Raw genomic sequence first — 12,486 nt, 5'->3', positions numbered from 1 at the left:
AAGCATGTATGATTTCAATATGTTGCATGCTCATCTATGTAAGCTTATGAACCAAGCATGATAATGGTTTCATATGATGGCCTTGTGCCAAGAATGCATGCCTTATGATATGATAAGAAATGGCAAAGAGTTGCTTCCCTTAAGTTGGGATTAAGAGCACTCTTCATGTTAAGACAAGAGCATGACCTTATGATGATATGATATGACGATTATGATGATATGATATGCATAACATGTACTTTACTTTGTATGGCTTGTACCAAGGGTGGGCTCCATAAGAGCCCCTAGACCGACGGACTATGAACGGGTCTAGTAAAAAGGGATGGGCTCATTAGTACGCCCCTAGACCGACGGACTATGAACGGGTCTAGATCCCTAGTAGGTTCGGGGCTAGCTACCCTGTCCTAGGGATTTGCGCGCATTTATGTATGTATGTGGTACAAGCCGGGCCCTCATGATGATGATATTATGTTCAAATATTAAAAGATATGTATAAAGACATCTTGCACTCGACATGTCATATGTTTTAAAAAGACATTTTGCATAATGCACCCATTCATATATGATATGTTTCTTTCTATGTTCCATGATATGTTATGCTTCTCATGATCTACCTCATATGATTCCTTTGTTTATGATATGTTAGAAACATGTTTCATAAGGATATGTTATGATAAGAAACTATGCTCACCTATTGATGATTATGTTTATTTTTCATTGATGATATGCTTGTATGATTATGCTTGAGATACGGATTTTTGTGAGTAGGAAAGAATCTTACTGAGCCCGTGTGCTCATAGCTTACTTCCTTGTACCACAGATAAAGGCAAGGGATGGATGACCTAAGGGAGCTGCAGGAGAGGCAAGGAGGTGTGTGTGGCAGTGGCTCGGCTAAGACAAATAAGACCTGCTATAATGTTTTGTTATGTTTGACATGAACTATTGTAATTATGTTACATTCCAGTATAACTCTATGATATTTCCGCTGCTTTATGTTATAAGAAAGAAATTTTGAATATGTATGTATCCTGGAATAGTTAAGTAAGTCAGTAGCCCCGTACCTTTGAGTAGCAGTTAGGGCGGGCGTTACAAATGCTAGAGAGATATCCGAACACATAGTGTAGACAAATATACAATTCTCAGCAAGTAAGAAGGGATATGCTTATCGGGTGTCGAAGAGCGGCCTTCGGATCTAACTCTCAGCTTCTGGAGTCGATGTGGTGGTGGAAGTTCGCTAAATTGCAATCCCAAGTAGCGTAGAATTGCTCCAAGACCTGTTTCTCCCTGACGGCTCGCCTCCTCCCTTGCAAAAAGGGTTAATACCCCTTTTATAGCCTAGGTTTTGGCCGCGGCGGCACGGCCGTGTAAGGGCGGCACGGATCGTGCCCTTCTTTGGTTCGGTGCGTGGCTGCACGACCATGCAGGGTTGCACGGCCGTGTAGCCCTTGGGCTCTGTCTCTTGGGGCACGGCCGTGCAGGGGTGCACGGCCGTACTAGTCTCCTTCTCTGCTCTGGGGTGGCACGGTCGTGCAAGGTTGCACGGCCGTGTGCTGACTCGCCGCTGTTGTGGTCGCACGACCGTGCAGGGTTGCACGGCCGTGTGCTCTTCCTCTCCTATTTGGCCACACGGCCGTGCAGGGTTGCACTATCGTGTCGTCTGGTTGGTTCCGATGCATCAATGTCCTCTGTTTAAGCTCTGAAAATCTTTCCTGTCAATATAAAACCAAACAAAGAGCAGATATCCGAACAAAACAATAGATATGATGAATACAAGATAAAAGATGTGATCATGTGAAGAATATATGTGCATCAGTCACGTGAATGTGCGCTAAAACATACGTAGAAGATCATAATATTTGCGCACACCACACCCCCAGACTTGAACCTTTGCTTGTCCTCAAGCAAAATGCTACAAACTATGTTCATGAAATCCTTTAGTGTTTCATAATCCTTAGTGCATTTGCCTAACTCTATCATCTAGCTTCACTGATAAGCATGATTGTGGAGTAACCTAAGTATGGCCTTAACATAAGTCCTCTGTGCTCGGTGCAGTAAGTAGCTCAAGCTCTTCAAGTTTCCATTCTCTGTCCTAGTTAAGTCGTCATACAATTGAATTCCTAATGTTCCCGGTGATAGGCACTTACCTGCCACACACTTGGTTCGTTTCCCTTAAATTACACAAGGTCTCAAACTTCTCAGAATCAAGAGAAATGTAACATTCGTTTCCCCAGTAACCTAACTCGGTCTTAAAGGGGTGAATTGTTAGTTTCCACTCACGATAACTATTTTTTTTATCCTTTTTTTTCGCATAGTGATATAGAGTAGCCCTTATTACACATGCAATGCATATGTCGGGATTTAGATTTTTCCGAGTGAGCTTCCATGATCCGAGGTTATCCAGTAACCAAAATATAAATAAGGAATCACCATGGGAACACAAGTACTAAACAATTTGGATGAATCATAACTATTGCAAAAGTATGTCTACCATTTAAGCTTAAGTACTTAAGTGTAGTGAAAGAAAGTCCTTAAGGTTAGGCCAAAAACTTATACCGAACTCCGTACAATACTTAGCTTACTTCATGCTACTAAAGATAGAGAAAGGGGATACACCAAACATACTAACACAAGCTGGATCACTCGTGAACTAAGAAAAAGTTAGACATTTCGCTATTGGACAAGTGACTGAAAAAGTGGACGGTTGATGTTCTCAAATATGTCACATATAAGAAAATGCAAATAATGTGGAAGCAGAAACAAATAAAATGCAAATAGATAAAACTAAACTAAACAGATAAAAGAAAGTAAATAACATATGCAAAAACAAAAGAAAGACTCTCAACCAGACTCAGGTTGTGCAACAACATCACCCCCCCCCCCCCCAGACTTAGAATTTTCATCGCCTCGATGAAATCAATATAGTGGTGGGGGGCGGGGGATAAGGGGGTCCTTGATGTGGCCCCGGGGGAAATCTAGGAAAACCAGGGAGATGACATATGTGCTGATGATATTGATACAAAGCGTCTACTTGCTGTCAAGTGATATCCATATCATCCATAAAGTTCCTCATTCTCTCCTAGTCCACCTCATAATCTTGTACGAACCCCGTCACCTGACTATGGAAGTTTCTAGTGAACTGAAAATGATCTCGCACCTCCTTAAATTGGTCGTCAGAAAGCTTGAAGCGACCCTCCAGCAGCAGTTGTTGGGCATTGTGCTTCTCATGAAGGGATTCTAATGAGGTATGGAAGTCAGAAAAATCAAAACTAGAGGGTCCCGTGCCATAGGAAAATGAGTGCCTAGGAGGTTCCGGATGTCTGGAAGGCTGTGGGAAACCTGATGGCGAGGGTTCCTGGTGGTACTCGGGTTCTTCTACCATGGGAGGCATATTCTCGGGGGGTGGATCAGTGATCACCCAATTTGTAGGATTGTGAATTGAAGTGCGCTCGGGATAAGGAAGGGGTAGAGGGAAACCTAAGGCCCTAGGAAAGGCAAACTCATTCTCATCCCGACAAATCATCTTCATTGCAAGACAAGAATCGATGTCGATCTTGTCATTGCCATGAATAACCTCTAGTCCATCAAGCTCACAACCTAAGCTATATGCTATTGGAGTAATCAATCCATCAAATACAATTGTCCCCGAAGACGCCCTAGCTGCTCTTACTAAGGTTTGCAGAAAATGGAACCCAGAGTCAAAATCAATTTTCTTTAACATTGCCCAAAGACAATAGAGTTTAGTATTTTTAATTACCTCGTCATTATCTCCTCGAACAAAGATTGTTCTGCTCATCACTCGGTGCATGTATCTAAAGGTCGGGTTTTGCATGCGGGATGCCTTGGCTCTAGACGGTTCATAAGGGTCGTTCGATCCAGTTATCGACCTCCAAAATTTGTTACATCTAATCCCACTATCAAATCCTCGGGCACGTCCACTAGGTAAACCAAAACAATTATTAAAATCATTAAAAGTCCACCAAACCTCTTTGTTCATCATCCTAAAGGTTATGGTCCCTATGTAGTGTTGGTTGCTACTCGGAAAACCTATAGGTTCCACTGTACAAAAATTTTGTACAAAGGTCTGAACCTTTTCCTAGCTACCATGTGTTCTTTTAAATTAAATTTTGGATCGCCTACGGAACTTAACACGTTTGATCCAAAACTTAATCTATTTGTTCTTTTAGGTTTTGACTTGGATCTCCTGCGGAACTTGACACATTCGACCCAAGTCTCCTTAAGTTATTAATTCCATTAAATATTAATTTCCATAATTGGTTCCCAGTACTGACGTGGCGAGGCACATGGCCTTCTTGGATATGGGAGCAACCACCACCGACTAGACAAAACCTTTTATAGAAAGCTAATATTTAATTTCCTAAAATAACTTTAGGTTAACCAAAGAGAACAATCAAATCACAAGGAAAAGAAAAACAAAAGAACACAACATCGAAAAACATATTCGAAATTCTAGAACGTAAGCCTCTTGTATTTGGTATTATTTCCATAAATAACTAGCATGATGCGGAAATAAAAGTTACTAGTTATACCTTGTAGAAAAACCCCTTGATCTTCTACCGTATTCCTCTTCTAACCTCGAACGTTGTGTGGGCAACGATCTTCCGAGATGAGAAACCACCAACCACCTTCTTCTCCTCCAAGCAAGGTTCGGCCACAAAGGAAAAACTTCACCAAGGAGGAAAACCAAAATACTAACCAAGCTCCAAGAGATGCTAGCTTTCTCTCCTTCTTCTTCTTCTTCTCCGAGTAGTATCCGGCCACCACAAGAGCTCCAATGGAAGAGAAGGGTTCGGCCACCACAAGAGGAAGAGAGGGAGAGGATGGCCGGCCACACCAAGGAACAAAAGAGGGAGAGAAAATAATAGAGGTTGTGTCTCATGAAGGCACCCCTACCCCTTCTTTTATATTTCTTGGCCTAGGCAAATTAGGAAATTTAATTACAATAAAATTTCCTTAATTTTCCTTGACATGAATTAATTGAGAAAAATAAAATAAAATTTCCCAATCAACTTGTGATGGCCGGCCACAATCAAAAGAGCAAATTAGGAGAGTTTTAATCAACAAATTAAAACTTCCTAATTTGTTTCCGGAAATTTTAAAAAATAAAATTTCTCTTTAAAAATCTCTTCATGGTTAATAAAAGGAAATTTCTATAATTTTAATTTTATTAACATGTGAATAATTTTAAAGAGAAAATAAAACATCTCTCCAATCTACAAATAAGGAAAGAGATCTAATCTCTTTCTTTAATCTTTTGTAGATCTTTTACAAGAGAGATATTTTAATTTTAATTCTCTTTAAATTATATCTTTCACATAATAATAAAAATTAAAATTAAATTTCTTTTTTAATTTAATTTGGCCGGCCCTACTAGCTTGGGTTCAAGCTAGGGCCGGCCACCCAATTTTATACCTAGGCCGGCCCTAGCTTGTTCCCAAGCTAGCTTGGCCGGCCCCTATTGGGTGGGTATAGAAGGTGGGTATCGGTGGGTATAGAACTCTATAAATAAGAGGCTACGATAGGGATCGAGAGGAGGAATTGATTTTGGTCTCCCGATAAAATTAAGCATCCTGTGTTCGCCCCGAACACACAACTTAATTTTATCAATGATAATTCATTCCACTAGAGAACTATCATTGAACTACCGCACCAATCCCAAATTATATTTTTGGGCTCCTTCTTATTATGAGTGTGTTAGTCTCCCTGTGTTTAAGATATCGAATGCCCACTAATTAAGTGAGTTACTGACAACTCATTTAATTAATATCTAAGTCCAAGAGTAGTACCACTCAACCTTATTATCATGTCGGACTAAGTCCACCTGCAGGGTTTAACATGACAATCTTTATGAGCTCCTCTTGAGGACATTATCAACCTAGTATCTCTAGGACACAGTTTCCTTCTATAATCAACAACACACTATAAGTGATACCATTTCCCAACTTATCGGGTTTATTGATTCATCGAACTAAATCTCACCCATTGATAAATTAAAGAAATAAATATCAAACATATGTGCTTGTTATTATATTAGGATTAAGAGCACACACTTCCATAATAACTGAGGTCTTTGTTCCTTTATAAAGTCAGTATAAAAGAAACGACCTCTAATGGTCCTACTCAATACACTCTGAGTGTACTAGTGTAATTATATAGTCAAGATAAACTAATACCTAATTACACTACGAACTTCTAATGGTTTGTTCCTTTCCATTTTGGTCGTGAGCTTCTGTTTATAATTTATAAGGTACTGATAACATTATCTTCTGCATATGACACCACATGCTATGTTATCTACAATATAAATTAATTGAACAACTACAAACAAATGTAAATAAATTGACCAAATGTGATTCTTTATTTAACATGAATGTTTACAAAGCTTAGGCTTTCAATATACACTCCAACAATCTCCCACTTAAACTAATGACTAAGCTGCCATATCTTCTACCATACATCTGATTCCCATTCCCTCCACATGCCGATCGAAAGCTTTCGCCGGAAGGGCCTTAGTGAAAGGATCTGCCAGGTTATCTGCTGATGCAATCTTGGCGATGACAACTTCTCCTCGCTTCACGATATCTCGTATCAGGTGGTACTTGCGCTCTATATGTTTTCTTGCTTTATGAGCTCGTGGTTCCTTCGAGTTTGCAACTGCACTGCTATTATCACAATAAATTGTGATGATTTTGGGCAAACCAGGAATCACATCTAAGTCCATTAGAAAGTTCCTGAGCCATACTGCTTCTTTAGCTGCCTCAGAGGCTGCTACATACTCAGCTTCCATGGTTGAGTCCGAACCGCATTCTTGCGTATCTCTCCTCCATGAGATGGCTCCACCTCCTAAAGTAAACACATAGCCCGATGTAGACTTCTTGTTATCCCTATCGATTGGAAATCAATCAGTGTAACCCACGGGAGCGGATCGTCGCTTGTAAACTAGCATATAATCTCTAGTCCTTCTCGGTACTTTAATATATGCTTTACCGCGATCCAATGTCCTTGTCGAGGTTACTCTAATATCTCTTGACCATGCCACAAGCAGATATCGGTCTCATACATAGCATTGCATACATTAGGCTTTCTACACTGAAGCATAAGGAACTGCTTTCATGTCTTCTATCTCTTTCGACGTCTTTGGAGACATCTCTTTAGACAGAGCTACTCCATGTCTAAAAGGTAAGAAACCTTTCTTGGAATCCTGCATGCTAAAACGAGCAAGGATTGTATCTATATATGAAGCTTGGGACAGACACAACATTCTTTTCTTGCGATCCCTTATCACTTTGATCCCAAGAATGTGTGCACACTCTCCTAAGTCCTTCATATCAAATTGTTTGGACAACCATACCCTTACGTCTGATAATACCTTGACATTGTTGTCAATTAACAAAATATCATCTACGTATAGTACAAGAAATACCACCACGTTTTCGTTACACTTTTTGTATACACAAGACTCATCCGGACACTGAATAAATCCATACGACTGGATTACTTCATTAAACCGGATGTTCCAAGACCTTGAAGCTTGCTTCAGTCCATAAATGGACCGATTGAGTTTGCACACTAGATGCTCTTTGCCTTTTTCAATGAACCCTTCTGGTTGCTTCATATGAATGTTCTCTTCAAGACTTCCATTAAGAAATGCCGTCTTGACATCCATTTGCCAAATCTCAAAATCCATAAGAGCAGCAATGGATAAGAGTATCCGGATAGACTTAAGCATGGCTACCGGTGAAAAGGTCTCCTCATAATCGATTCCCTCTTTCTGAGTGTACCATTTCGCAACAAGCCTAGCTTTGAAGGTCTCTACCTTCCCGTCTGTCCCTCTTTTCCTTTTGTAGATCCACTTGCATCCAACGGCTTTTACACCATCAGGTGGTTCTACAAGCTCCCAGACTTTATTAGAGTACATAGACTCTATTTCAGAATTCATTGCCTTTTGCCAAGATGCTGCATCTATATCTTGGAGTGCTTCGTCGTATGTTCGTGGATCAGGTTCATGTTTACCCGGGACCAAGTCCGAAGACTCTCCCAAAAACATGAATCTTTCAGGCTGCCTTACAACCCTCCCACTACGACGAGGCACTGTCTGTGGTTGTGTATCATGTGTGACACGTGTTGCAGTCTCTTGTGGTACTTCATCTTGTACTGTTGGTACTGAAGTAGACATGTCCTCTCTAAGTTCTTCTAAAACAACTTTGCTACTGGGCTTGTGATCCATTATATAGTCTTCTTCTAAAAACTGGGCATTGGTGCTAACAATGACCTTCTGGTCTTTAGGACTATAAAATAAACCACCTTTCGTTCCTTTGGGATATCCTACAAACACGCGAACTTCTGTACGGGATTCTAACTTATCAGCATCTGGTTTGACATGTGCTGGACTACCCCAAATCCGAATATGTCTTAGATGGGCTTCCCATTCCACAATTCTATGGGAGTAGAAGAAGCGATTTAGAAGGTACTAAGTTCGGAACGTACACTGCTGTTGGAGCATATATCCAAAGCAATTTGGTAATTCTGAATAACTCATCATTGATCTAACCATCTCCATAAGAGTCCTATTCCTTCGCTCTACCACATCTTCCAGGTGCAGACAATTGGGATTGAATCCCGGCCTCTGATAAGTAATTCCTAAATTCTCCTAAGAGGTATTCGCCACCACGATCTGACCGTAGTGTCTTGATACTTCTACCTAGTCATTTTTCTACATCAGCCTTGTATTCTTTGAACTTATCAAAGCACTCGGACTTGCGGCCCATTAGGTAAATGTATCCATATCTTGAATAATCGTCTATGAAAGAGACAAAATATTCAAAACCTCCTCTTACCTGGACAGACATAGGACCACACAAATCAGAGTGAACCAACTCTAACACTTCTTTGGCTCTATACCCCTTGGCCTTGAACGGCCTCTTGGTCATTTTACCTTCCAAGCAGGATTCACAAGTTGGAAAATTTTCCAACTCTAATGAACCCAAAAGTCCATCGGCTATAAGCCTCTGAATCTTACTTAAGTTAATATGACCAAGCCTTAGATGCCAAAGATATGCTTGGTTCATTTCCGAAGGTTCTTTTCTCTTATTAGAATTAGAAGATGAGTTATAAATTTTCATGTTTTGCTTTGTGGAAGAAATTGGATTTAAAGTATACAAATTGCCAACTAATGCACCAGAACAGATAATCACTTTATTTCTTTTAATAACTACATCGTTACTAAAGGAAACTGAATATCCATCTAAAAATAGTTTAGAAACTGAAATTAAATTCTTTCTAAAGCGGGTACATAAAGATAATTTCTTAAAACCAAATTCCTATTTCTACTAAAAGATAAGTAGACGCCTCCCCAACAGTTGCCACCTTAGTAGCATTGCCCATGTGACGGTAATTTCTCCTTCAGATAGTCGTCGGGTTTCTGGAACCCGCAAGGAATTGCAGACATGATCGATGGCTCCCGTATCTACACACGGTTCTGGTAGATAACACCGCTAAACATGTTTCAACAACTAGAGTATGAGATATACCTTTGTTTTGGTTCCTACGAGGACGATCCGCCTTCCAATGTCCAGACTCAGATGAAGCACTTGCCCTTGGCTTCTTCATTCCAGCTTTAAACCGTACTCGAGATTTATTCACTTTCTTTGAACCACCTTGTTTCTTCTTCTTCTCCTTTCGGTTTAGAAGTAGAACCATTTTCGATAGTGAATTTGAGCATTGTGACGAAATAATCCTTCTGCTGCTTCATTAGTTCCGCTAATGAATAAACCCTCTTATTCATATTATAGTTCAAACCGCTCAAAACTTCTAGGTAGCGTTGGAGGATCATATCGATCCGGGTTTCCCATCAATTTCTCCTCCAAGGATCGTATCTCGTTCGGATAAGCCATCATCTTTAGGATATGATCCCTCACAGGAGTACCCTCTTGCATGGTGGTGTCATTATCTTTCTCATGGCTTCTTGCCTAGAAGCCCTATCCGATGACCAAAGAGTTCCTTGAGATTATTCATAATATCATAGTCGTTGGTAAAATCTTGATGTTGCAATACATTTGACATTGAAGCCAAAATGTAACACCGCGCCATCTCATCGCTTTTACCCATTTCCTATGATATTCAATCTCCTCTTGGGTAGATTCACCATGGGTGCATCAGGAAAGGCTCAATCAGACATATTTATAGCTTTCAGCAGTAAGAACAATGTCCAGGTTTCTTTTCCAATCTATGTAGTTTGGTCCAGTAAGTCTATTCTGTTGAAGTATGATGGACAGTGGGTTGAAAGACATCCTAAGAATCACAAATAACTTTTGGTCAGAACTCTAAATTTAGAATAATATTGATTCCTCAAACAATACTATTTTAAATTAACCAACACCTCATAACACCGTGAATTTTGTATGCCACGTTAGTGTGGACGTATACAAATTCAACATTTGTAAAAGAAGGGTTTTAACCCATTAATTTTATTATCTTGTCAACCTAACTTTTTGACAAATAAAATTAATAGTTGGTATTATTTGGTCACACAAATAATAGCAGTGACTCCGTTGGGGAGGATACTATTAGATGTGTCTAAGTGTATACCATTACTTGACACTAAGTCCATTAATAAGATTATGCCCCTTCCGTTGGGGAAGATCACACGTTCTTAATTAACTTCCTATAGTCATCCAAAAATGGAAGTCTGTTCTAGTGATCCGCAAACAAGCTCATCCGTTATAGAGGAAGGCCAACACGCAAGCTTGTTTGCATCACTTACAAACCAGTAATGGAGACCATGGGATTTATTTAAAAATCCCTCTCCCACTTAGTTATTTATAAATGAGGAACTTTAACTATGCTAGCCTACTTTACTTGTAAACTAACATGCACACACAGCATAATATAAAAGCAATAGAGAAACTAATTTTCAACTATTATGACTTTTATCTCTAGTTGTCCTCCGTGTGTAGTCATCCCAAGCTGCTGCCATATTTGGCCACCGCCACCGGGTCTAGCTGTCGCATCCATCTTGCTCCTTGTTCCGCTGCGCCTCTGGTCCTTAGAAAGTTCCACGCTTTGCAAGATTCGATCCGCGACATAAATAGAATTTTACATTCTGATCCTATATTCCATAAAAGGAATGTACATGTATCTAGATCAAAAATAAAATCCTAATAAAACTAAATACAGCTCCTGCTGTATTTGAATACAATCATGCACACACATTTAAATGCCCTTGACATGTCCAAGGGTCCAATCACACACATAATAACTAAAAGCCATAATAGTTGGATCCTGCATCCACAAAGTTAGCACATCCTACTATTAACCTGCCTAAATTATGTATGACATGTGCATAATTAAACTAAATACCAAATACACAGAGGCAAAACCCTAGCTCTGATACCAATTGTTGGTTGCAACTCGGAAAACCTATAGGTTCCACTGTACAAAAATTTTGTACAAAGGTCTGAACCTTCTCCTAGCTACCATGTGTTCTTTTAAATTAAATTTTGGATCGCCTGCGGAACTTAACACGTTTGATCCAAAACTTAATCTATTTGTTCTTTTAGGTTTTGACTTGGATCTCCTGCGGAACTTGACACGTTCGACCCAAGTCTCCTTAAGTTATTAATTCCATTAAATATTAATTTCCATAATTGGTTCCCAGTACTGACGTGGCGAGGCACATGACCTTCTTGGATATGGGAGCAACCACCACCGACTAGACAAAACCTTTTATAGAAAGCTAATATTTAATTTCCTAAAATAACTTTAGGTTAACCAAAGAGAACAATCAAATCACAAGGAAAAGAAAAATAAAAGAACACAACATCGAAAAACATATTCGAAATTCTAGAACGTAAGCCTCTTGTATTTGGTATTATTTCCATAAATAACTAGCATGATGCGGAAATAAAAATTACTAGTTATACCTTGTAGAAAAACCCCTTGATCTTCTACCGTATTCCTCTTCTAACCTCGAACGTTGTGTGGGCAACGATCTTCCGAGATGAGAAACCACCAACCACCTTCTTCTCCTCCAAGCAAGGTTCGGCCACAAAGGAAAAACTTCACCAAGGAGGAAAACCAAAATACTAACCAAGCTCCAAGAGATGCTAGCTTTCTCTCCTTCTTCTTCTTCTTCTCCGAGTAGTATCCGGTCACCACAAGAGCTCCAATGGAAGAGAAGGGTTCGGCCACCACAAGAGAAAGAGAGGGAGAGGATGACCGGCCACACCAAGGAACAAAAGAGGGAGAGAAAATAATAGAGGTTGTGTCTCATGAAGGCACCCCTACCCCTTCTTTTATATTCCTTGGCCTAGGCAAATTAGGAAATTTAATTACAATAAAATTTCTTTAATTTTCCTTGACATGAATTAATTGAGAAAAATAAAATAAAATTTCCCAATCAACTTGTGATGGCCGGCCACAATCAAAAGAGCAAATTAGGAGAGTTTTAATCAACAAATTAAAACTTCC

Source organism: Zingiber officinale, chromosome 8A (assembly GCF_018446385.1).
Source record: "Zingiber officinale cultivar Zhangliang chromosome 8A, Zo_v1.1, whole genome shotgun sequence".
Classification (NCBI taxonomy): Eukaryota; Viridiplantae; Streptophyta; class Magnoliopsida; order Zingiberales; family Zingiberaceae; genus Zingiber; species Zingiber officinale.
The sequence above is the reverse complement of the archived record's forward strand: the minus strand, read 5'-3'. Positions refer to the sequence as shown.